Below are 25,669 nucleotides of genomic sequence, written 5' to 3' on the forward strand. Positions count from 1 at the left end.
AGATTCATTAGGACTGGCGTTTTGCATTGCCAGATTTGAAGCTTGGCATCTGATCATTTCAATGTTGCCGAAGAGTTGAAGCATTTCTGCCCTTGAAGCAGCTGTGCATTGTGGACAACGGGAAACAGTGGGACCCCCTCCTTCGTACCTCAATAGTGCAAAATAAGGAATGTTTGATTTTATCTTTTTGGTTTAAAGGACTTTTCACTAGCCTGTGAAAAACTACATTGAAATCCCCCACACACTCAGCAAACTGCACCCAGACAGTCGCCACATGCACACAGCTGTGCAGAGATGTCTGATGCAGGCTGGCCCTGTACTTCAATACATGATAACTGCTGGATACACAAAGCAAATCGTATTATCCAATTATCGCTCCAGATCCTCGCGTCCCTCGTGCACTGCGACAGCGTGTTTGGTAAATACAGAGAGCGGTAATTAAACAGAAAAATCCCTGCAGAGATTTACATCTGGAATACAAGCGAGACGGCTGCTCAGTGTGCAGAGGGGGAGACGCAGAAATAATAATCACATTATTAGCAATGCATATTGTCTGCATTGTCTTCTAACAGCTTTGGTTATGTTAAATGTATCTATCGTCATCTAACCAAAGCCTACAAAAAATGCTGCTAAACTAGTGGTGTGCCTTTAACCCAGGGCCGGCTCCAGGTTTTTCTGGGCTCCGGGCGAAAGAGTCTCAGTGGGCCCTTTTAACACATACACGATTCATGATGCACAGATACGGCGGAGAAATATATATATATATATATATATATATATATATATATATATATAGTACACAGGGCCCAGCCTGCCACCTCATCCTTCACATATGCAGACATGCGCACGCACACACGGTACGCAGACGCGCACGCACACACGGTACGCAGACATGCACACACGCGGTACGCAGACAGGTGCGCAGACATGCGCACACGGTACGCAGACAGGTACGCAGACATGCGCACACGGTACGCAGACACACGCGCACACGGTACACAGACACACACGCACACGGTACGCAGACACACGCGCACACGGTACGCAGACACACGCACACACGGTACGCAGACACACGCACACACGGTACGCAGACACACGCACACACGGTACGCAGACACACGCACACACGGTACGCAGACACGCACACACGGTACGCAGACACACGCACACACGGTACGCAGACACACGCACACACGGTACGCAGACACACGCACACACGGTACGCAGACACACGCACACACGGTACGCAGACATGCACACACGGTACGCAGACATGCACACACGGTACGCATACACACATGGTACACAGATATGTACACATACAAACACATATTTTTACACAAATTCTTAAAGACATATATAAAACAGACAAATATATATACACAGTCATACACACTGACATTCACATAGATGCACTCACACAGACCCATTACAAGTATTTTTAATATGGGGATTGGGGAAGCCTCACTCACCTGTCCCCGGTCCAGTGTCCTGTCCAGCAGCTCCTCAGGTATGGGGCAGTGCAGGGCCCCCGGCGTGTCACAGACTTCATGGCCCTGGACCATCAGAGGGGCCCACTTGCGGTCGGGTCCGGGGCGCCCCCCCCCCATCTGTGCAGGACCTCCGCTCCGACGGTGTTTGATGGCACTCCCCCAGACATGGCTGCGCGCTGTGCGACTGTGTCTGCTAGTAATGACGCGGCAGGGGCGACACACAAGCACAATTAAAGGTGCAGTGCCGTCGACCCTGCCGTGTCATTACTAGCAGACACAGCCTGACAGCGCGTGGCCATTTCTGGGACTGGGGGAGTGCCGGCAATCAAGCAGCGCCTGCGTCACTGAACAGGTGCCGAAGATGCGGCCATGGCCCCGACAGTGAGTGGGCGGGTGGGTGTGTGGGCCCGGCCCCGACAGTGAGTGGGCGGGTGGGTGTGTGGGCCCGGCCCCGACAGTGAGTGGGCGGGTGGGTGTGTGGGCCCGGCCCCGACAGTGAGTGGGCGGGTGGGTGTGTGGGCCCGGCCCCGACAGTGAGTGGGCGGGCGGGTGTGTGAGCCCGGCCCCGACAGTGAGTGGGCGGGTGGGTGTGTGGGCCCGGCCCCGACAGTGAGTGAGTGAGTGGGCGGGCGGGTGTGTGGGCCGGGCCCCGACAGTGAGTGGGCGGTGGGCCCCTCTGATTTTCCAGGGCCCCGGCACTTGCCCGGGTACGCCGGGTGCTGACGCCGGCCCTGCTTTAACCCTGTGTATGTTAGAGCCAGGCCCGGACTGATAATCTGCCTTATTGGGCAGATGCCCGGTGAGCTGGTCTGTTAGGTCATAAAATGGGCTGCCTAGCTACTGTTGTCAGTGTACCATTGTGTATCAGTGAGTCATGCATACTGTGTGGAGTCTGAGGTTATCTGCTTATCTACTTATCTTTATGGTATGTAAATAAACAAATGACTGGACAAAGAGTTTAGGATGGGCAATCCAGACACACATTTGACTTTGAAAAGCTGGTCTTTTATATTGTGCACTAATTAATAGCTTCTAATGACTCTAACTGCAGAGTTTGCTCTGAAGAGTTTGCCATTGTCAGATCAGTCATTCATACAGGTACAATTCCTCCAGTATTCACTGGGAAAATACTAATGTGGTTACACAATGACAGTGTTCATGAAGAAGAGCTGGGCTATGTTAAGGTGGGATGGGTTCCTGAAGTGACAAGGTTCCGGACTGAGACTGTGCAAATCTAAGGGTATGTGCACACGATGCAGAAATGCTCAGGATTTTTTCCTGAGCGTTTCTGCATCTCTCTGGCAGGAAAAAACGCATGCGGATTGTACATGCGGTTTCCTGCCAGGGACATGCGGAAATGAAGCGGTCTTCACTTTCATTTCCGCATGCGGGTTGACAAGCGCTTCCCAAGCGATTTTAGCATCACTTGGAAAGTGCTTGTCAACTTCACACTATATAAATCCATGCAACCGGCATGGATTTATATAGTGTGTGATGTCAAAAAATAAAAAATAAATATATACTTTACCCTCTGATGGCCCCCGGTGTCCTGCTTCATCGGTCCCGGCTGCCGGCAGTGAAGACTGTAGGACCTTCCGACGTCAGCGTCACGTGACCCGTCACATGACTCTGACGTCAGCGAAGGTCCTTCATTCAACCGCGAAGTGCGCGGAAAGCCGGCAGGACGCAGCGCGGGCCGTCAGAAGGTGAGAATATATATATTTTTTATTTTATTCTTTTTTTTTTAATGGTACCTGGGTCTGGATGAGAGTCCTCTCATCCACACCCGGGTACCATCCGCACATTAGACCGCATGAAAAGCGCATCAACATATACAGTGATGTGGATTCCATGCGGTCTAATGCAAGTCAATGGCGGCAAAAGAGCAGCGTTTCCGCAAAATTAATTGACATGCTGCGGATTTTTGACCGCAGCGTTTACGCTGCGGAAAAATCTGCATCATGGGCACAGCACATGCGGATTTCCATTGGGGAACATTGCTGCCCTTCTACCATGCGTTTTTCATGCGTTTCCGCTGCGTTTACGCAACTGCAAAAACGCCGCGGAAACGCATGAAAAACGCATCGTGTGAACTCAGCCTAAGTCTCTGTATATACACACACTGCACCATGCCATTTCTCCTGTCCTGTATATACAGTGGTGGCCAAAAGTATTGGTGCCCCTGCAATTCTGTCAGCTAATACTCAGTTTCTTCCTGAAAATGATTGCAATCACAAATTCTTTGATATTATTATCTTCATTTAATTTGCTTGCAAGGAAAAACACAAAGGAGAATGAAGCAAAAATCAAATCATTGATCATTTCACACAAAATTCCAAAAATGGGCCAGACAAAAGTATTGGCACCCTCAGCCTAATACTTGGTTGCACAACCTTTAGCCAAAATAACTGCGAACAACTGCTTCCGGTAACCATCAATGAGTTTCTTACAATGCTGTGCTGGAATTGTAGACCATTCTTCTTTGGCAAACTGTTCCAGGTCCCTGATATTTGAAGGGTGCCTTCTCCAAACTGCCATTTTGAGATCTCTCCACAGGTGTTCTATGGGATTCAGGTCTGGACTCATTGCTGGCCACCTTAGAAGTCTCCAGTGCTTTCTCTCAAACCATTTTATAGTGCTTTTGGAAGTGTGTTTTGGGTCATTGTCCTGCTGGAAGACCCATTACCTCTGAGGGAGACCCAGCTTTCTCACACTGGCCCTACATTATGCTGCAAAATTTATTGGTAGTCTTCAGACTTCATAATGCCATGCACACGGTCAAGCAGTCCAGTGCCAGAGGCAGCAAAGCAACCCCAAAACATCAGGGAACCTCCGCCATGTTTGACTGCAGGGACCGTGTTCTTTTCTTTTAATGCCTCTTTTTTTTTCCTGTACACTCTATGTTGATGCTTTTTCCCAAAAAGCTCTACTTTTGTCTCATCTGACCAGAGAACATTCTTCCAAAACGTTTTAGGCTTTCTCAGGTAAGTTTTGGCAAACTCCAGCCTGGCTTTTTTATGTCTCGGGGTAAGAAGTGGGGTCTTCCTGGGTATCCTACCATACAGTCCCTTTTCATTCAGACGCCGACGGATAGTACGGGTTGACACTGTTGTACCCTCGGACTGCAGGGCAGCTTGAACTTGTTTGGATGTTAGTCGAGGTTCTTTATCCACCATCCGCACAATCTTGCGCTGAAATCTCTCGTCAATTTTTCTTTTCCGTCCACATCTAGGGAGGTTAGCCACAGAGCCATGGGCTTTAAACTTCTTGATGACACTGCGCACGGAAGACATAGGAATATTCAGGTCTTTGGAGATGGACTTGTAGCCTTGAGATTGCTCATGCTTCCTCACAATTTGGTTTCTCAAGTCCTCAGACAGTTCTTTGGTCTTCTTTCTTTTCTCCATGCTCAATGTGGTACACACAAGGACACAGGACAGAGGTTGAGTCAACTTTAATCCATGTTAACTGGCTGCAAGTGTGATTTAGTTATTGCCAACACCTGTTAGGTGCCACAGGTAAGTTACAGGTGCTGTTAATTACACGAATTAGAGAAGCTAAAGGTTGTGCAACCAAGTATTAGGCTGAGGGTGCCAATACTTTTGTCTGGCCCATTTTTGGAGTTTTGTGTGAAATGATCAATGATTTGATTTTTGCTTCATTCTCTTTTGTGTTTTTTCCTTGCAAGCAAATTAAATTAAGATAATAATACCAAAGAATTTGTGATTGCAATCATTTTCAGGAAGAAACTGAGTATTATCTGACAGAATTCGAGGGGTGCCAATACTTTTGGCCAGCACTGTATACACTGCACAGTACCACGTCTCCTGTCCTGTATATACACACTGCAGGTCTTTTTTTTATTGATAGAATAAGTACAGTACATGACAGAACAATAATACATTACAGGACACCAAACATATGAACAAAACAAGACGACAAATCACAGAAAATAGAAGCAAAATAAATCCCCCCAGGAATATATACATATACAAGAAATAAATATTATAAAACCTATAAAACCCCCGGCCCAGCTTCATTCATACTACTATATACAACCCCACACAACGCTCACACTGTCCTATATACACATAAACACCGTCGTATATACAATATTATATACAATAAAACACTAGAAACAAAACACTAAACCTAATATAATGTATATACAACCGGAAACTAACACTAACCTACTGGTCCCACTGCCTGACCTTAGTCACACCATTACCGCAACTCATTCACACCACAGCAAACCAAAAATAACAATAAATACAATAGTGACATGAACAATTTTAAACCTTTTTTTTTTTTTTTTTTTTTTTTGTAATTTTTAATATATTTATAAAACACACACCTACACTAACTATCCCGCCACCCCTGATCCAGCTCTGGCCACAAAGTTCAGGATTACTCCGAGCTAGGATCAGGCCCCAAAGTTTTGCCCCAGGCGGGGCCTGGACCAGGCCAGATCAGTCCTCTTATCACCGCTGATGAAGAATCCCCCCCAAATCCCCCACCCAACCTAAATAAACCCCCTATTATACATTATATACAATATATACAGAACACAACCTACACACTCACCATCCAAGGCTCAAGTTCGATGCCGGCAAACCTTCTATTCAGGAGGCAGAAATACAAAACAAAAATCTAGGGTGGAAAGACATCAGCCCACCACCAGGATATAGGAGTACTACCGGACTAAGGCACCCTGAAGGAAATGCCCCTCCAGAGACGGGCCGCCCTCCGGGCACCCAGTCCTTCATACTCCAGAGAACGTACCTTCACCAGGTCACCTAGGATGTTCCTACAGACTTCATCTACATGGAGGATTTTACTCTGCGTCGAGACTAAAACTCGTGCGTTCCACGTGAAATACCTCACCACTGCGCTGAATATGAATAGTGTCTCGGTCCCTTCTCCCAAGGTCTCCGAACGCTCCATAGGCCCACCCGGCGTAGGACAGAGTAGCCAGCCGCGGCCAACCAATGGAAGCCCCCACCCTGTTGAACACCTCTGTATTAAAGGGACAATGAAGCAGGAAGTGCTCCATGCTTTCCAGCACGTTAGCACAAGCCTCACGGGGGCAATTCCTGTCCTCGGAGCTCCTGAACTTCAAATTGTCCCTCACATATGTAGCACCCTGAGGACTCGGCTGCTACAGGGGTATTACACCTCAAGCCAGAGGTGTGGTATTCCACTCCCGGGTAAGGATGGAGTGTGGAACTGAGCTAGTAGGCTGCATGTGACGCGCCCCCTGGGCCATATTCTTTAGGGGAATACCCGGAGCCGGATCAGATGGGGGTTGTAGTCTCCGAGTGGCTGTGACCCGGTCCGTGCCCAGGGTGTCAAGCTCAGTGTGTGGCAGTCCTTACTGATGTTACTAAAGTTCTTTATGTCGACTACGCCACCCGTTGAATTGCGGTCACTACGGCCGCCGCTGCAGCAGGGTCCGCTGAGGCTGATGGTGTTTGTGCAGCTTAGGTGGTATAACCCCCAACGGGAAGGGTATAGCCTCAGGGGGTCAGGTGCAGAGGATGGTGGTTGTGGAAGTGCAGGGAAGATGGTAATGAGAGTCAGAGTCGGGTTGTGCAGTTCAGGGTTCTTTACTTACTGCTGTTCTTGTACCGGTCACTCCGGCCTTGAGTGACCACCCGAGCCGCGCTGCGTCCACCAGGTCCTGGACTCGGCCAACCCCCAAGTAGTTCTGGAGCGTGGTTCTGAGCTCCCTTTCTGTCCTGTCCTCGTCTCTGGCCTTCCCCACCAGGGATCCACCTAAGTCCGGCTCCCTCGGGCCTTCTGTTGGTAAAACCCAACTCTGGGTTCCCTGACCCTTTTCGTGGTCTGCCTTCCGGGTGGATATGGTGGGTGGCCGTGGCAGATGCTGCCCACGGCCTCCGGTCTCTGGCTGAGGTATGCTGTAGCCCCCACCAGTTTGGGATCCGGTACCCTGTTGCCAACTCTTCACCCTGTGATTGTATTTGGGCTCTCAGAGTTCCTTCTTTCTCCCCCTCTGGGTCTTTCGTTCTCTCCTCTCTCACTCTGGGCCTGGGGCTGCTCTGCTCTTCTGCTCTCTTCCTCTGACTCTGCAAAAGGCTCACAGACTGACTGACTGTGGCTGACTGACCCTGATCTTAGATGGTGCCCACCTTATATACTCCCTCTATGTGTGAGCTCAGGTGACCAGCACCCAATGAGCTCCTATCTTTACCCAGGCTGCTCCCCCTATCTGCCCCTACACTACTGGGATGGTCCACCCCCCTCCCACTCCAGCCAGGAACAGACTCAGTCGTACCTGCACATTTCTAAGTGGGAGTACCGTTGGTCTGCTCCTCGGAAATGGGATGTGTGTAGTGCATGCAGCTTTCTGAGCTCAGTCCCACACTCCATCCTTACCCGGGAGTGGAATACCACACCTCTGGGTTGAGGTGCAATACCCCTGTAGCAGCCGAATCCTCAGGGTGCTACATTCCCCCCTGGTAAATCACAGCACGTCCTCGGGCTGTAAGATATAAACAACACCAAACATACAATTTTTGCATAAACAACATAATAAAACATCATATAAAACTTTTCATAAAAACTTTTCATTAGAAACATTCTTGTCTTCTGGTTCCTCCGGTCACTGTGCAACTTGTGACCGGGTAAAGTGCGACAGTCTCTTGTAGTAAAACAGTTCTCTATAAAACCGGTAGGGGGCGCTTTAGGAAGCGCAACTATATACAAGGAAATATGGCCGCTCTCAGTCCTCGGCCAGGTATTAGGAAAGGGATGACCGCTCTCAGTCCTCGGTCAGTGGGGTTAAGGGACACACGGGTTAACAGTTCAGTTTTGGCTGGTCCCAACGGGGACTATATTTTAAATAAGTAACAGTTCACTGTGCCCCGACGGGCAACTATATACAGTCTCTTTACTACCGTACTCAACGACGGCGTCCTCCTGCTCTTTCTTTGTGGACAGTTTCAGTTTCAGACCCATCCGGGTCCTCTTGCTCCTCCTCACACCGCAGCTCCTCCTCCGTCAGGCGATGCACATGGAGGGCGTAGGGTCCTTTGGCACACTTGTGCCGGGTGAAGGTGACCTCGTCCCCTAAATACAGGTCACGACCTCTGTGTCCCTCCGGTAGATGGGACTCAACGTCTCTCCTGGTCACGAAGACGTCGCCTGGGGTGCGGTGATCCCTGATGAAACCCCACCCATGCTGCAGATTGAATTTTATTACAGTCCCGATGGTACGGGGACCATGCGCTGCACGGGGGTTTCTCCTGGTCCGGCTCTTCTGCTCCGCGCTCCTTATTTGGGCTTGTTGTTCCCGGACCTGCCTCTCTCTCCGCTCCCTCTCAAAGACCTCGAGCTGCTGGCGGCAGCACTCTGCACGCTCCGCTGCGGCCGCCCGAGTCTCCTGAGTGAACCCCATGAGGTCTTCTCCGGTGGGATCCCACTCAAACTGGGTCTCTTCTAGCGGGGGCGAGATCCTCTTTACAGGCTTCGGAACCGGAATCAGGGATTCGTCTAGGGGTCTCTCTTTCCGGAGTCGAGGATGGTGAAACTCCGGTGGCCATATGAAGGGCTGCCCATCCGGGCACGTATGTTGGGCGAACAGGTCTTCACCCAGGTGCGGCACTCTTGATGTTACGGGCGCTGTGATGGTAGCGGCGCCCGGGTTGACCAGGCCTTGCGACCAGGCCTGGGGCACCTTGAAAGTAAAGGGCACCGTAAGAACGGCGGCGCCCTGTGTTACTTGGCCCTGCGACCAGGCCGGTGGCTCCGCGGAGGTAGGGGGCGCTGTTGGTATTGCGGCGCCCGGGGGTACTAGGCCTTGCGACCAGGCCGATGGTACTTCCTGCTTGGTCACGCTCGGGGTCGAGGCGTGTGACGTCACAGGGGTCGCGGCTCCCGTTTGAGGCCTAGTCTGCGGCGGTGACGTTGCAGCGACGGGCACGGCAGGGGATACTTCGGGCTCTGCGACGGGGAGCTGGGGCAGGTACGCGGTTTCCCGGTTTGGGGTAGAGACGTCCCCTTTACCTGCCTCCTTTCGTTCGGCTCCCTTCTCGGCGCCGTCTCCGGCCTTCAGTCCTCCTGCGCCATCCTCAGAGGCGGTCTGTCTCCTCGTCTCGGGTGGCGTGCTCCGCTGACGGGTTCTTGTCTGCTGGGCCATCTCACGGCTCCATTCCGCTAACGTCTCTCGCTGCACCCGGGCCATCCTCCGTGCGAGGCCCTCCAGCGCGGTCTGTGCACACTCCCGATCTCGGGGGAGCTGTGCCAAGACCTCCACTAAGCCTAGTGGGGTCGTTGCTTCTAGCAGGCTCCTGACCAACGGGTCGGTGCTGCTCTGCTCTCCTCCCGCTGTCTCCAGCAGGCCTTCTGGAGTGGCGACCGGCAACAGGCTCCTGACCACTGGGTCGGTGCTGCCTGGAGTGGCGGCCCGCATCAGGCTCCTGACCACTGGGTCGGTGCTGCCTGGCTCTCCCTCCATCTCCGGGTAGGCTCTTTCTGGACTCTGCTCCAGGCTTCTTGTCTCCGGGTGCGCTCTCTCCAGACTGCTCCAAGCGACACCCATCTTTGTTCTCTTGTTCTCAGTCCTCCCACTTCGAGGGCGGTCCCGGGGCCACTTGGTGATTGTCAGCTCCAGGGGCAGTTCTTTCACGCTGACAGACACCTCTAGCATCACAGTCTCTGTTGGTGGGCGCGGTTTCCGCTTTTGGCGCCATTCTTCGACCTGGCCCACGATGGGAGGTGGCCTCTTGCCACCCTCTGGCACGCCCATAATGGCGTCCGCTCCCCCAAGGCAGGAAATCTTCAGAAATGGCGGGAATCGTCTCCCAGTGGCGGGAAACTCCATGGATGGCGGGAAAAAGCTGCAAATGGCGGACAACCGGCGGGAAACGACCTGTGATGGGGCCCGATGGCGGGGACCCTCCGGAACCGGCAGGAGACTTCTTTTTAAGGTAACGATGTACTTTTCTTCAGGCACGCAGTACCCGGTTGTTGCGGGCACGGTATCCTGCCGACTACGCCAAAGTTGACGCGCCCCCTGGGCCATATTCTTTAGGGGAATACCCGGAGCCGGATCAGATGGGGGTTGTAGTCTCCGAGTGGCTGTGACCCGGTCCGTGCCCAGGGTGTCAAGCTCAGTGTGTGGCAGTCCTTACTGATGTTACTAAAGTTCTTTATGTCGACTACGCCACCCGTTGAATTGCGGTCACTACGGCCGCCGCTGCAGCAGGGTCCGCTGAGGCTGATGGTGTTTGTGCAGCTTAGGTGGTATAACCCCCAACGGGAAGGGTATAGCCTCAGGGGGTCAGGTGCAGAGGATGGTGGTTGTGGAAGTGCAGGGAAGATGGTAATGAGAGTCAGAGTCGGGTTGTGCAGTTCAGGGTTCTTTACTTACTGCTGTTCTTGTACCGGTCACTCCGGCCTTGAGTGACCACCCGAGCCGCGCTGCGTCCACCAGGTCCTGGACTCGGCCAACCCCCAAGTAGTTCTGGAGCGTGGTTCTGAGCTCCCTTTCTGTCCTGTCCTCGTCTCTGGCCTTCCCCACCAGGGATCCACCTAAGTCCGTCTCCCTCGGGCCTTCTGTTGGTAAAACCCGACTCTGGGTTCCCTGACCCTTTTCGTGGTCTGCCTTCCGGGTGGATATGGTGGGTGGCCGTGGCAGATGCTGCCCACGGCCTCCGGTCTCTGGCTGAGGTATGCTGTAGCCCCCACCAGTTTGGGATCCGGTACCCTGTTGCCAACTCTTCACCCTGTGATTGTATTTGGGCTCTCAGAGTTCCTTCTTTCTCCCCCTCTGGGTCTTTCGTTCTCTCCTCTCTCACTCTGGGCCTGGGGCTGCTCTGCTCTTCTGCTCTCTTCCTCTGACTCTGCAAAAGGCTCACAGACTGACTGACTGTGGCTGACTGACCCTGATCTTAGATGGTGCCCACCTTATATACTCCCTCTATGTGTGAGCTCAGGTGACCAGCACCCAATGAGCTCCTATCTTTACCCAGGCTGCTCCCCCTATCTGCCCCTACACTACTGGGATGGTCCACCCCCCTCCCACTCCAGCCAGGAACAGACTCAGTCGTACCTGCACATTTCTAAGTGGGAGTACCGTTGGTCTGCTCCTCGGAAATGGGATGTGTGTAGTGCATGCAGCTTTCTGAGCTCAGTCCCACACTCCATCCTTACCCGGGAGTGGAATACCACACCTCTGGGTTGAGGTGCAATACCCCTGTAGCAGCCGAATCCTCAGGGTGCTACACATGCACTACATACATCCCATTTCCGGGGGACAGAACGACGGTACTCCCACCAGTTTATGTGCAGGTACGACAGCGTCTGTCCCTGGCTGGAGTGGGAGGGGGGGTGGAACATCCCAGTAGTGTAGGGGCAGATAGGGGGAGTAGTCTGGGTAAAGATAGGAGCTCATTGGGTGCTGGTCACCTGAGCTCACACATAGAGGGAGTATATAAGGTGGGCACCATCTTAGAACAGGGTCAGTCAGTGAGAGTTTAGCCTGAGGAGCAGAGCAGAGGAGCTCAGCCAGAAGGGCTGACAGGGAGCTGTGGCTCCGGCTGTGCCCAGCTCCAGAGCAAGGCCTGCTGAGAGAGAGAGAGAGGAGTCAGAAGGACCCAGAGAGGAAAGAAGAAAGAACCCCAAGACCCCAGAATACAGACAAAAGGGTGAAGGGTTGGCGGACCAGGGTACCGGAACCCAAGCTGGCAGAGGCCAAAGCACACCTTAGCCAGGAACCGGAGGTCGTGGTCAGGATCTGCCACGACCCTCACCAAATCCACTAGAAAGGCACACCAAGCATAGGGTCAGGGAACCCAGAAAAGGTGCAACCAACAAGAGACCCGAGGGAGCCGGACATAAGTGGATCCCTGGTGGGAACGGCCAGAAGAAAGGGAAAGTCAGAAAGGAGATCAGGACCACGCTCCAGAATTGCCTGGGGGTTGGCCGAGTCCCGGACCTGGTGAACGCAGCACGGCTCGGGTGGTCACTCAAGGCCAGAGTGACCAAAAGAACATCAGTAAGTAAAAACCCTGAAACTGCATTTCATGCCTCTGAGTCTCCTTGCTGCACCTTCACAACCACCATCCTCCACGTCTGACCCCCTGAGGCTATACCCCTCCCGTTGGGGGTTATACTACCACAGCTGCACACACACCACCAGCCTCAGCGGACCATCCTGCAGCGGCGGCCTTTTGACCGCAAATCAACGGGTGGCGTAGTCGACACTAAGAACATCTGCAAGGACTGCCGCACACTGAGTTTGACACCCTGGGCACGGACCGGGTCACAGCCACTCGGAGACTACAACCCCCATCTGATCCGGCTCCGGGTATCCCTAACAACATGGCCCAGGGGGCGCGTCAACTTTGGCGTAGTCGGCAGGATCACGTGCCCGCAACAACCGGGTACTGCGTGCCTGAAGAAAAGTTCACATTTACCTCAAAAAGAAGTCTCCCGCCAATTCCAGAGGGTCCCCGCCATCGGACGCCATCTCGGATCAGTTCCCGCCATTTGCCCGTCATCTGCAGTCTTTTCCCACCATCCACAGAGTTTCCCGCCACTGGGAGAAGATTCCCGCCATTTCAGAAGATTTCCCGCCTTGGCAGAGCGGACGCCATTATGGGCGTGCCAGAGGATGGCAAGAGGCCACCTCCCATCGTGGGCCAGGATCGGAAATGGCGCCAAAAGTGGAAACCGCCCCCACCAGCAGAGACTGTGATGATTGATATGTCCATCAGCGTGAGGGAACTGCCCCTGGAACTGGCAATCACAAAGTTGCCCCAGGACCACCCCCAATGTGGGCGGAGACAGAACAAAAGAGCGAAGATGGGTGCAGCCTGGAGGAGTCTGGAGAGAGCGCACCCGGAGATGAGGAGTCTGGAGAGGAGTCCAGAGAGAACACACCCGGAGATGGAGGGAGAGTCAGGCACCACCGACCCTGTGGTCAGGAGCCTGTTGCAGGCCGCCACTCCAGAAGGCCTGCTGGAGATCCTGGCACAGCTCCCCTGAGACCGGGAGCGTGCACAGACCGCGCTGGAGGGCCTCGCACGAAGGATGGCCCGGGTGCAGCAGGAAACGCTGGCGGAGTGGACCCGAGAGATGGCCCTGCAGGCTGGAGCCTGCCAGCGAAGCATGTCACCCGCAGCGAGGAGCAAGTCCACCTCTGAGGACGGCGAAGGAGGGACGACGGCCGGAGACGACGCCGCGGAGGGAGCCGAAGAGATGAAGGCAGGTAATGGGGACGACAATATCCCGTGCCCAGAAGCCGTAAACCTGCCCCAGCTCCCCGTCGCAGAGCCCGAAGCCCCACTCACCGTTCCCGTAGCCGCTGCGCCATCGCTCCAAGCTAGGCCTCAAGCGGCCGGAGCCGCGACCACGCCCCCTGTGACGTCACGCGCCTCGATCCAGAGCGCGGCCAAGCAGGAGACGCCACCGGCCTGGTCGCAAGGCCGAGTGCCCCCGGGCGCCGCAGTGCCAACAGCGCCTTCTACCTCCACTGAGCCACCGGCCTGGTCACTGGGTCAGGCAACCCCGGGCGCCGCCGTCTTCACGGTGCCCTTTACATTCAGGGTGCCCCAGGCCTGGTCGCAAGGCCTGGTCAAACCGGGCGCCGCTTCCGCTACCGCGCCCTCAACATCTAGAGTGCCGCACCTGGGTGAAGATCTATTTGCCCAGCACACTTGCCCGGATGGGCAGCCCTTTATATGGCCACCGGAGTATTACCAACTTGAGCTCCAAAAGGAAAGGCCCCTGTGCGAGCCCCTGATTCCGGCTCCGAAGCCCGTCAAGAGGACCCCGCTCTCGTTGGAGGAGACACAGTTTGAGTGGGACCCCACTGGAGGAGATCTCATGGGGTTCACCCAAGAAACTCGGGCGGCCGCAGCTGAGCGTGCGGAGTGCTGCCGGCAGCAGTTAGAGGTCTTCGACCGGGAACGGAGAGAGAGGCGGGTCCGTGAGCAGCGGCTGCAGATACAGAGCGCAGAGCAGAAGAGCCGGACCAGGAGGAACCCCCGTGCAGCCCACGGTCCCCGTGCCACCGGGACTGTAATAAAATTCCAGTTGGAGCACGGGTGGGGTTTCATCCGGGACCACAAGACCCCCGGCGACGTCTTTGTCACCCGCAGAGACGTTGAAAGTCATCTGCCGGAGGGAAACAGAGGTCGTGACCTATACCTGGGTGATGAGGTCACCTTCACCCGGCATCAGTGCGCCAAGGGCCCGTATGCCCTGCACGTGCATAGACTTACTGAGAAGGAGCTACGGGGTGAGGAGGATCAAGAGGACCCGGACGGGTCTAAAGATTACCCTCAGCCAAGAGCACACCGCCACTGATGAACTGTAAATAGAACATGTAAATAATTACCCGTGTGGGTACAAAAACTGTTGCTACAAAAGTGTAGTCCCCGTTGGGACCAGTGAACTGTTACAGTGTGTCCCATCTCCCCACAGGCTGAGGACTGTGAGCAGCCATCCCTTTTCCCCACTGGCCGAGGACTGAGAGCGGCCATATTCCCCTTGTATATAGTTGCGCTTCTTAAAGTGCCCCCTACCGGTTTTATAGGAAACTGTTGTTATTACTACAAGAGACTGTTGCACTTTACCCGGTCACAAGTTGCACCGTGGCCGGAGGAACAAGAATGTTTATATGAAAAAGTTTTATGCTGATAGTATATATAATGTTTTATATGTTTATGATGTTTTGAAAAAATTTTGTATGTTTTTGGATATTTTATTCTTTTACAGCCCGAGGACGTGCTGTGATTTACCAGGGGGGAATGTAGCACCCTGAGGACTCGGCTGCTACAGGGGTATTACACCTCAAGCCAGAGGTGTGGTATTCCACTCCCGGGTAAGGATGGAGTGTGGAACTGAGCTAGTAGGCTGCATGCACTACATACATCCCATTTCCGGGGGACAGAACGACGGTACTCCCACCAGTTTATGTGCAGGTACGACAGCGTCTGTCCCTGGCTGGAGTGGGAGGGGGGGTGGAACATCCCAGTAGTGTAGGGGCAGATAGGGGGAGTAGTCTGGGTAAAGATAGGAGCTCATTGGGTGCTGGTCACCTGAGCTCACACATAGAGGGAGTATATAAGGTGGGCACCATCTTAGAACAGGGTCAGTCAGTGAGAGTTTAGCCTGAGGAGCAGAGCAGAGGAGCTCAGCCAGAAGGGCTGACAGGGAGCTGTGGCTCCGGCTGGGCCCAGCTCCAGAGCAAGGCCTGCTGAGAGAGAGAGAGAGGAGTCAGAAGGACCCAGAGAGGAAAGAAGAAAGAACCCCAAGACCCCAGAATACAGACAAAAGGGTGAAGGGTTGGCGGACCAGGGTACCAGAACCCAAGCTGGCAGAGGCCAAAGCACACCTTAGCCAGGAACCGGAGGTCGTGGTCAGGATCTGCCACGACCCTCACCAAATCCACTAGAAAGGCACACCAAGCATAGGGTCAGGGAACCCAGAAAAGGTGCAACCAACAAGAGACCCGAGGGAGCCGGACATAAGTGGATCCCTGGTGGGAACGGCCAGAAGAAAGGGAAAGTCAGAAAGGAGCTCAGGGCCACGCTCCAGAATTGCCTGGGGGTTGGCCGAGTCCCGGACCTGGTGAACGCAGCACGGCTCGGGTGGTCACTCTAGGCCAGAGTGACCAAAAGAACATCAGTAAGTAAAAACCCTGAAACTGCATTTCATGCCTCTGAGTCTCCTTGCTGCACCTTCACAACCACCATCCTCCTCGTCTGACCCCCTGAGGCTATACCCCTCCCGTTGGGGGTTATACTACCACAGCTGCACACACACCACCAGCCTCAGCTGACCATCCTGCAGCGGCGGCCTTTTGACCGCAAATCAACGGGTGGCGTAGTCGACACTAAGAACATCTGCAAGGACTGCCGCACACTGAGTTTGACACCCTGGGCACGGACCGGGTCACAGCCACTCGGAGACTACAACCCCCATCTGATCCGGCTCCGGGTATCCCTAACAACATGGCCCAGGGGGCGCGTCACATACAGCTTACCATGGAAGCAGCGCCAAGTCAAGTCCCAGTACTTCTCGGGGATCCTGCTAGAATTTAACAAACTCAACCCAACCTCCAGATCCCGACTTGGGCAGTCTTTGAGGGCCAATGGACTCTGAAAATGAGAAAGCAAGACCCTCATATCGAGGAATTTCCTCGGGAGGGACCTCACCTTCCACATTCCCAGACCCCACCGGCGGATCATTTTCAGAACTGGGGTAACATAAGCCGGGAGATGCCTGTGTGGTGTGCGAAGATCCTTCAATCTTCCCCCTGTCTCCCATTTCTGGAAGAAAGGCTGAAACCATCCCTTGCAGGAGAATACCCACAGAGGAGCCCTCTCTTTCCAGAGGTTTGCCACGTTCACTTTCAAGAAGGTGTTCACTAGGAACACCATGGGGTTCACCATATTCAAACCCCCTAGTCTCCTCGTGCGGTAAGTGACCGCCCGCTTGACTAGGTTCAGTCTGTTCCCCCATAACATCTGGAAGAACAGACTGTAGACCCGTGTCCAGAGAGGCTCTGGCAAGACACAGACGCTGCCCAGGCAGATTAGCAAGGGGAGCAGGAAAGCTTTGCACAGGCCAACCCTTTCCCTCAGGGTCAAAGACCAACCCATCCATTGGTCCACTCTTTCGGCGACACCTTTGATTCTGCCTTCCCAGTTTTTCGTGGGGTAATCACCCTGGCCGAATTCGATGCCCAGGACTTTGGCATGTTCTTGGGGTTCTGGGAGGGTGTCCGGAAGATCAAACCCGGGATCTCCGCCTCCCAGCCAGAGACTCTCACACTTATCCTGGTTGACCTTGGACCCGGATGCCTCCGAGTAGCGCTCCACTTCTGACATCACCACCACTGCCTCCTCTTGCGAAGAAACAAAGACGGTGACATCGTCCGCGTAGGCCACCACCCTCAGAATAGCCTCCGGCGCCGCCCCTCCCATCCGCACCCCCGCCAACGGTCCACAATCGATCCTTCTGAGGAAGGGATCGATTGCAAACGCGTAAAGCAAAGGGTTAAGAGGACAGCTCTGACGGACACCGGATCCTACCCCGAAAGGTCGTCCAATCCACCCATTCACCAGAGGGAAAGTCTCAGCCCCTGCATACAAGGTCTTAAGCCAGTCCACAAACCCTTCAGGCAGACCATACCTCAAAAGAGTGGACCAGAGGTACTCGTGGTTAACTCGATCAAAGGCTTTTGCCTGATCCAGGGTCAGCAAGAACCCCTTCCAGAGGCCCGCCCTGCCTTGCTCCACGGCCTCTCGGACACCTAGAACAGCACTAAAATTGCTACGGCCAGGAACGCAACAGTGCTGAACCTCCGAAAGGAGCCGGGGTGCAAACTTCACCAGCCTGTTGAAAAGTATCTTAGCCAAAATCTTCCTGTCCACATTGAGAAGTGCTATGGGACGCCAGTTCTCAATGCGTGACGGATCCTTACCCTTTGACAAAATGATCAAAGCTGACCTCCTTAATGATCTCGGCAGAGTGCCCGAGGAGACACACTCGTTAAACACCTGAGTCAAGAGGGGGGCCAAAGAGTCCCTAAAGGTCCTAAAGAACTCGGATGTTAAGCCATCCGGACCTGGCGACTTTTTGGGCCTAAGCCCATCGATCGCCAGTCTCACTTCCTCTTCTTTGATCGCTTCTGCCAAAACGCCCAGCGAGAGGTCAGCCCCTGGCTCAGGAACAGATTCAGCCAAGAAAGCCGACATCCCGTCACGATCAAGCTCCCTCCTTCCCAAGAGGTGCGAGTAGTAGGAACTGACGACCTCCAAGATCCCTGATCTGGACCTTCTCAGGGACCCCATACTGTCCACCAGCCCTGTCAATATCTTACTATTCACTGACATCTTACAGTTTCTGTAAGGGTCGGGCGAGCAGTACTTCCCGTAGTCCCTCTCGAAAACCAAAGATGCGTGCCTATCGTACTGACACCTCTTCAGCAAGGACTTCACTCTGGAGATCTCCTCGCGGCTACCTCCAGTCGAGACAAGATGCTCGAGTTTCCTCCTCAGGCTCTGATACAGGCGATCCCTGTTCAGGCTTCTGAGGTTCGAGAGCTGCCGGAAGAATCTCGCCACCCGATGTTTGAACATCTCCCACCACTCCGACTTAGTGTTACTTAGGCCCAGCAATGGTACCTGGCTCTGAAAGAATTCCTCAAAAGACCGTCTTACAGCTTCTTCCTCAAGGAGTGACGAATTCAGCTTCCAATAACCTCTTCCCATCCGAGGAGTCTCTGTAACGTTCAGAGAAAATATAATCAAACAGTGATCGGAGAACTCCACCTCCACAACCGACAACGGTGAAGAGACGGCCTCCTCCTTCAAATAAAACCTGTCTAGCCTAGACCTGCACTGACTATCTCTAAAAAAGGTGAATCCCGTGTCACCCGGGTTGTGCCAGATGTGGACATCCACCAGGCGAGCCTCACTCACTATCCTGTTTAGCGCGACGCAGTCATAAGCCAGCAGGTGTCCGGAACCTCCTCTATCACAGGATCTCGTGACATTGTTGAAATCCCCTCCGAAGACCACCTGCCGACTCGAAAATAACAAAGGTTTGATCTTCAGGAAGAGACATTTGCGGCCCCACTTGGACTGGGGACCATAGATGTTAATGAGCCGAAGCTCTTGTCCCCCCATGGAGACATCTAGGATCAAGCATCTCCCCATTTCTAATTCAATCACTCATCTGCATTCAACCGCTGCGGTCTTAAAAAGGACCGCCACCCCGCTATACGGTCGGCCGCAGGAGACCAGTAGGAGGGCCCATGCCTCCACTCCCGCCTTGCTTTATGCAAGGTTGATATATCGGTCAACCTGGTCTCCTGCAAAAACAAAATGTCGGCGTCAAGTTGGCCGAGAAAATGAAAGGCCGTGTACCTTGCCGCATCTGACTTTATGCTGCAAACATTAATAGTTGCCAGCGTCAACGGGGTGGGTGCCGCCATCATGATTGATTGAATTAGATAGCCTTTTTCTTCCCACCACTGACAGTCCCAACCTCTTCCTCTGATAATGACGGGTTTTTAGTGCGCTTAAGACAAACAGACTCGTCCATTCTCTCCTTACATACATTCTTGCCCTCGTCTGGTGGTCCTGGGTTAGTCGTCCCCCCAAAGGGCTTTGTATTTGCCCCCCGAGAGGAAGACCCAGCCATCTCCTGAGCCCCAACCACCTTGCCGCAACCTCCGGCCCCGGTTCCCCACTTCCCCCCTCCAGAGGGAGGTCCTGGAGAGCCCCGAACTGGTTAGAGAGATCCACCAGAGGGGGGGCGGCTGAACCCTCCAATGGCGCTTGGATCACGGCCAGAGAGTCAGAGGGGTCGCACTCCAAAGAGGCAGCTCGAGACCTGGTCCCCCTCCTACCTCTGGCCGTTTTCCTGTTACCCTTTTTCTTTTTCTGTGACCACTCCCCCTCTCCCTCATCTAGACTGTCACCAGAAGAGGGTTCCTGGGAAGACGTGGCGTCCTCTCGCTCTTCCCTTTCAAGTCTCCTGACTTCCTCACTCAATTCGCTGTCTTTAGGATCCTCAGCTGCAAGTGAAGTACCTGGGTCAGAGTTTAGGGACATTACTCCCTGCCCCCTGTCCCCACGGCGCTGCTCCTGCCGCCTGATGTTGGATGGCGGCATCTTGCTCCTCACCGGATCCCTGCCTCCCCCGCCTCTGCTGGTCCCTTCACCGGCAAGATTAGTCCCGGCTTTCGCCTGTCCCGCACTCGCCGCTTTCAGGACCGCATTGGCGAAGGAACGCGGACAGCGACTGAACGGGTGACCGAGGTCACCACACAAGTTACACCTAATCTTGCGACAGGCAGCAGCAAGATGACCGAGGTCCCCACACAGTGCGCATTTCTGGGTGGTACACTGCGCACTGAAGTGTGTGGGGCTACCGCACCTGTGACAGACCTTAGGCTGCCCCTGGTAGAAAATCAAGATCCTATCCCTCCCCAAAAAGGTTGAGGAGGGGATATGGGTAACAGTGTTTCCCGAAACCTTCAATTTCACCATGAAGGTCCAGGCCCCTGACCAGATACCATGGTCATCCAGATTCTTTTCGGGAATATTGGTGACCTCTCCGTATCGACTCACCCAGGTGGTAATGTCCATACAGGAAAGTGACTCGTTACTAGTCAAAACGGTCACTTTCCTGACTGAATCTTGGCGGGTTATTGCCAGGGGAAAGAGACCATGCCATTCGGGGCGACTCCGAGCCAGCTCATGGCGAGACCAGAAAAGCTCAAGGCCCTTCCGTCTCACGAAGCTGACATCGAAGTAGGAGGTCCCGTAGGGATGGATCAAGGCAAAGATGTCATATGCCGCAAAGCCCATCCCCAGCAGGAGCTCAACCACCTTCGACCTATCAGGACAGGCATCCTTGCTTACCCACTGGAGACGGACCACGTTCCTACGGTTACTCCTCTGCCCCGTTGTCAGCAGAGACCAGACAGTCTGCCCCTCTATCTCGGAAGGCTGAAAGACCATGTCTCTCTATCCAGAAAGACAGATCAACCTCCCTCCCCTCTACAGTGATGGAGCTCTCCCCTCTCCTCAGGGCGTCCAGGAGCTGCTGTTGCAAGTCATCATCCCCAGGGCCACCAGACGAGGGCGCACCACTACCCCCAGCACTGACAGCTCCTGAATAGCTTTGGGCTGAAGCCCCAGCCAATGCTGGGGGGGCAGCGGGACCAGCGCCTACTTCCCCCCCACCAACACCAGTGCTGCTCCCACCATTCACTCCACTACTACTCACACCATTCGCAGGACCATTACTCCCATCATTCACTCCACTACTTCTCCCACCATTTGCTGCATCACTACTACCACCATTCATTACACCACTACCCCCAACATTTGCTACACAACTACTCCCACCATTCCCACTACTCCCAACATTCATTCCACCACTACCCCCACCATTTGCTGCATCATCATTCACTGCACCACTACCCCCACCATTTGCTGCATCATCATTCACTGCACCACTACTTCCACCATTCCTACTACTCTCACCATCTGCTCCACCATTACTCCCACCATCTGCTCCACCATTACTCCCATCATTCACTGCACCACTACTTCCATTCCCTTTACTTGTCACCCCATTACCTCTGCTGTTCTCTGCACCTTCCACAGTCACCTCCATTCCTTCCTCCCTTGTGTCTGGTGTCTCTGCACTCACACCTGCTGGGCCGGGGGAGGGGAGCACTTCCAGAGACTCCTTTCCCTGCAGCACCACACCCGTTTCCCTTTGGTTGCTGCTGGCTTTCTGCAGGTCTTCTCCTGGAGCGCCCCGCCCCCCTACTGGAGCATTTTGGTCCTTGTGCTGGGCAGACTGTTTGTTGGGCACCGCTGCCCGCCCTGCACCCACGGACTTTGGGGTCTTAGTGTCCTTTTTGGGCGCTGGGGCACACTGCCCCCCTGTCGCAGCAGTGTGCCCAGTGTTCCTCGCAGATGTGTTTTTCACATCCTTCCCTGCCCCCCCAGCCCCGGTGATAACCGGCTTAGCCGCAGAGGGCAGGGAGGGAAACTCCACAGAACTCCCTATGTCCGGCGCTGTGAGTACCTCCACAGCCTCGCCCCCTGCACTGTTCCCCGCACAGATGACAGCATCGCCGGACGTCCTTCTCCTCTCCCCACCTTGCCTCTGCCTCGAGCCCAATGCAGAGCCCGTGCCTTTAGGTTTGGTGGGGTTTTAACAGAAGGTGGCAGGCGCAACATCAGACATTGGTACATACTTGTAACTCACCACCTCCTGTGCGGCTCCTCCGGTCTTCCTCTTCCTCCTCTTGGTCTCCTCCATTGGTTTGTCCTCACCGAAGGAAAACCATGTCAGGTCCACTGGAGACTCCATCAGTCGGAACTCCCTCAGCAGTCCTCCTTCCTCTTCCTCCCCCGACACTCCAGCCTCTACTGTCGGAGTCCTCTGCCCTGCAGGGAGACCACTTGAGCTCCGGCTCCCCCCTCACTGGCTCCAGCACCTGTGACTCCAGTCACCTCTTCATCCTCCTCTTCACTAAGGACGCCGGCTGGCGGTTCTCCTGAGGTGTTTAACCCCTTCATTTCTGAGAACCGCCGCTGGTTCTTAAACCTCTCCAGGAAGGGACCTGCGCTTTTCTCAATCCCCTCCCAGAGGAGCACTAACCTGACCACCTCGTCTCTGACGGCTTTAAACCTCTGGGAGGTCGCGGGTCTTTCCTTGTTGGACGCCCGGGTGTTCAGGATCCGGGCCTCCCTCAGCTCCTCTTTCAGCTGGGTTAGTGCTTTGCCGGCGTCCTTGTACTCTCGCAACGTGGCGACCACTCGGGAGGAGAAGGAACTTGTGCACTCGCTGGAGCTCATCTCCCCCCAGGATCTTGCTGGGCTCTTGTTCCTGGGGCCTGGGGTGCCCCGGTCTCCCTCTCTGGGCGGGCGGTGAACAGTCTCGGGGTTGGAGCAGGTGGATGTGCTCTTCCTCTCCCTTCCCGATCTCCTCACTCCCTCCTGGGCCGGTTGTTGAGACTCCTTCTCCCCCGCCGGCATAGACCGGGGGATAGGAGGCTGGGAAGCCATGCCGGCCTCCCAGTAGGCCTGCCTCTCCCTGGGGAGAAGAGAGGCAGACAACGACCCTCTTCCTGGAAGTGCTGGAGCTCAGGAGGCTGGTGCTACTCTCAGCACCACTCCTCCTGTCCTGTGTATATACACTGCACAGTACCACTTCTCCTTTCCTGTATATATACACTGCACAGTACCCCTCCTCCTGTCCTGTATATACACTGCACAGTACCACTTCTCCTTTCCTGTATATATACACTGCACATTACCACTCCTCCTGTTCTGTATATATGCACTGCACAGTACCACTTCTCCTGTCCTGTATATATACACTGCATAGTACCACTTCTCACCACTTCGCCTGTATATATACACTGCACAGTACCACTCCTCCTGTCCTATATATACACTGCATAGTACCACTTTTCCAGTCCTGTTGTTGGAGAGGCGTCAATATTGGTTTAGTATTTTCAATATTACTATGGGCAAATAAAAATAAATATTGGAAAACCTGTTTATATTGATTATCCCAAGTAATCCCCTCTCCTCTGGATAGGGGATAACTGTCCAATCGCTGGAGATCCGACTGATGGGACCCCCATGAACCCGAGAATGGGAGCTCTGTAGAGCACCATGTAAATGGAGCTGTGGTCGATCATACGCACTGTGGCGCCATTAACATCCAGCTCTTCAAATAACTCCTTTTAGGAGAGTGAGGGGCACGACAAAGTAAAGCAAAATTCACTGATCGGGGATAATGAGTGTTAGGGTATGTGCACACGATCAGTTATGCCAAGGGCCTCGTCGGGGGCTCTAATTTGCTGGAGATGTCACGGCCCAGGTCATATAGCTGCCCATTGTCGTCTGACCCCCGTGCAAATTGACTGTAGCATGGGATGCTGGTATTCATTCTATACATATCCAGCTTGCAATGTGGACTGTCCACCCAGCAAGGGGCCCCAAGTTCGTCCTGTGAAAGTGAATGACTGTACTACTAGGCTCAGGGAGTTTGGTGACCCTCGTGAGGACCACACTCTCTCTCCAATTGATCGCTGGGATGGTTGGCGTCCGCAGCATTCACGGGTATGCTAAAGACTATCCGGTGGGCAGAGTGGTCATTGAGACGGCCCGAGGTACTGAGTCCCATGAGGCCTGCATGGTCTCGGATTTATTGAACCCAATTATCATAGGCGGGGACTTTGTGTTATTTTGGGACTTGTGGGGAAGGGGTGGAGACCTTGATTGCTCAAGTAAGAAAAGGGTTGGCCCTAAAAAAGTCTCACCAACCCCAGAGTCTGATAGGTTTCCCTTCTGTGTAATAAACGGAAAAGCACAGAAGTCAGGGGCTGACACCAGGTCTCTCTATTTCATGTTGAGTGGGGACTTATTGTATCTGGGTTACTAAGGTGAGGGAGGAGATAGTGGAGCAGTTGTTGGTACCAGGACCCTAAAGACAAAGGGTGTTGGACAGGGCCCATTCACATGTCTTAGGTGGCCATCTGGGGGTGGACAAAACTCAAGAACGGGTCATGCAGAGGTTCTATTGGCCCAGATGTCACTGGGAAATCCTAAGGTATTGCAAATCATGTCCCAACTGCCAGTTAACTGCTACCACCTCTCACTTCCAAAATCCTCTCGTGCCGATACCCATGAAGGCAGGGCAACAGAGGGACCCCATTGAAACTTCATGTAGGCTGTACAAGCGAGAAAGGGACACTGAGGATGTCACAGTGGCAGAAACAATGTCAACCGCCCAAAAACAACAGTGCTGAGAACTGCTTCAGCGGAACCAGGACCTTTTTTCGGAATCGCCAGGACGTACACAGGTGGTTGAACATGAAATCCTGACAGAACCACATGTGCGCATGAACCAACAGCCGTATTGAATCCCTGAATCCCGCCACAAGGTGATTTAGAAGGAGGTGAGGAATAAGTTGAACCTGGGCGTCACTGACGAGTCAAAGAGCGGAGGGTCCAGCCCCACTGTCCTTGTGCGGAAGCCTGGGGGAGAGTCACGTTTGTGCAACAACCACAGGAAACTAAATGTGGTGTTGAAATGTGATGCGTATCTGGTGCTCCGCGTCGATGATCCCCTAGAAAAGCTAAGGTCTGCCAGATACATCACCACCCTGGAACTAACGAAAGGTTACTGGCAAATCCTTCTCTCTCAAAGTGCAAAGGAGAAGACAGCTTTTGCTACACCGGACGGTTGCTACCCAAGCTACCTTCTGGTGGGCCATGGAATGGATCTGAGCCCCTCACAAAAAGTACGCCGCAGCTTACCTCGACGACATGGTGATATTCAGTCCAGATTGGGGAAGTCATCTGCAGAAGGTCCAGGCTGTGCTGGATGCGCTGAGGAAGTAGGAGTTTACCATAAACCCAAAGAAGTGTGCCATGGAGAAAAAGAAGGGAAAATACTTGGGCTACGCCTACATAGTCGGAAGAGACTAAGTAAAGCCACAAGTGAATAAGGTAGAGGCAATCCAAAATTGGCCGAAACTGGTATCCAAGAAACAGGTTCGGGCATATCTAGGAATGGTGGGATACTATCAGAAATGTATCCCAAATTTCGCCATGACAGCCGCACCCCTGACCGACTTTTTTAAGGGCACGAAG

This window comes from Phyllobates terribilis, unplaced genomic scaffold (genome assembly GCF_046119375.1).
Source record: "Phyllobates terribilis strain yellow unplaced genomic scaffold, ASM4611937v1 Scaffold_7__3_contigs__length_470593459, whole genome shotgun sequence".
NCBI classification, from domain to species: Eukaryota; Metazoa; Chordata; class Amphibia; order Anura; family Dendrobatidae; genus Phyllobates; species Phyllobates terribilis.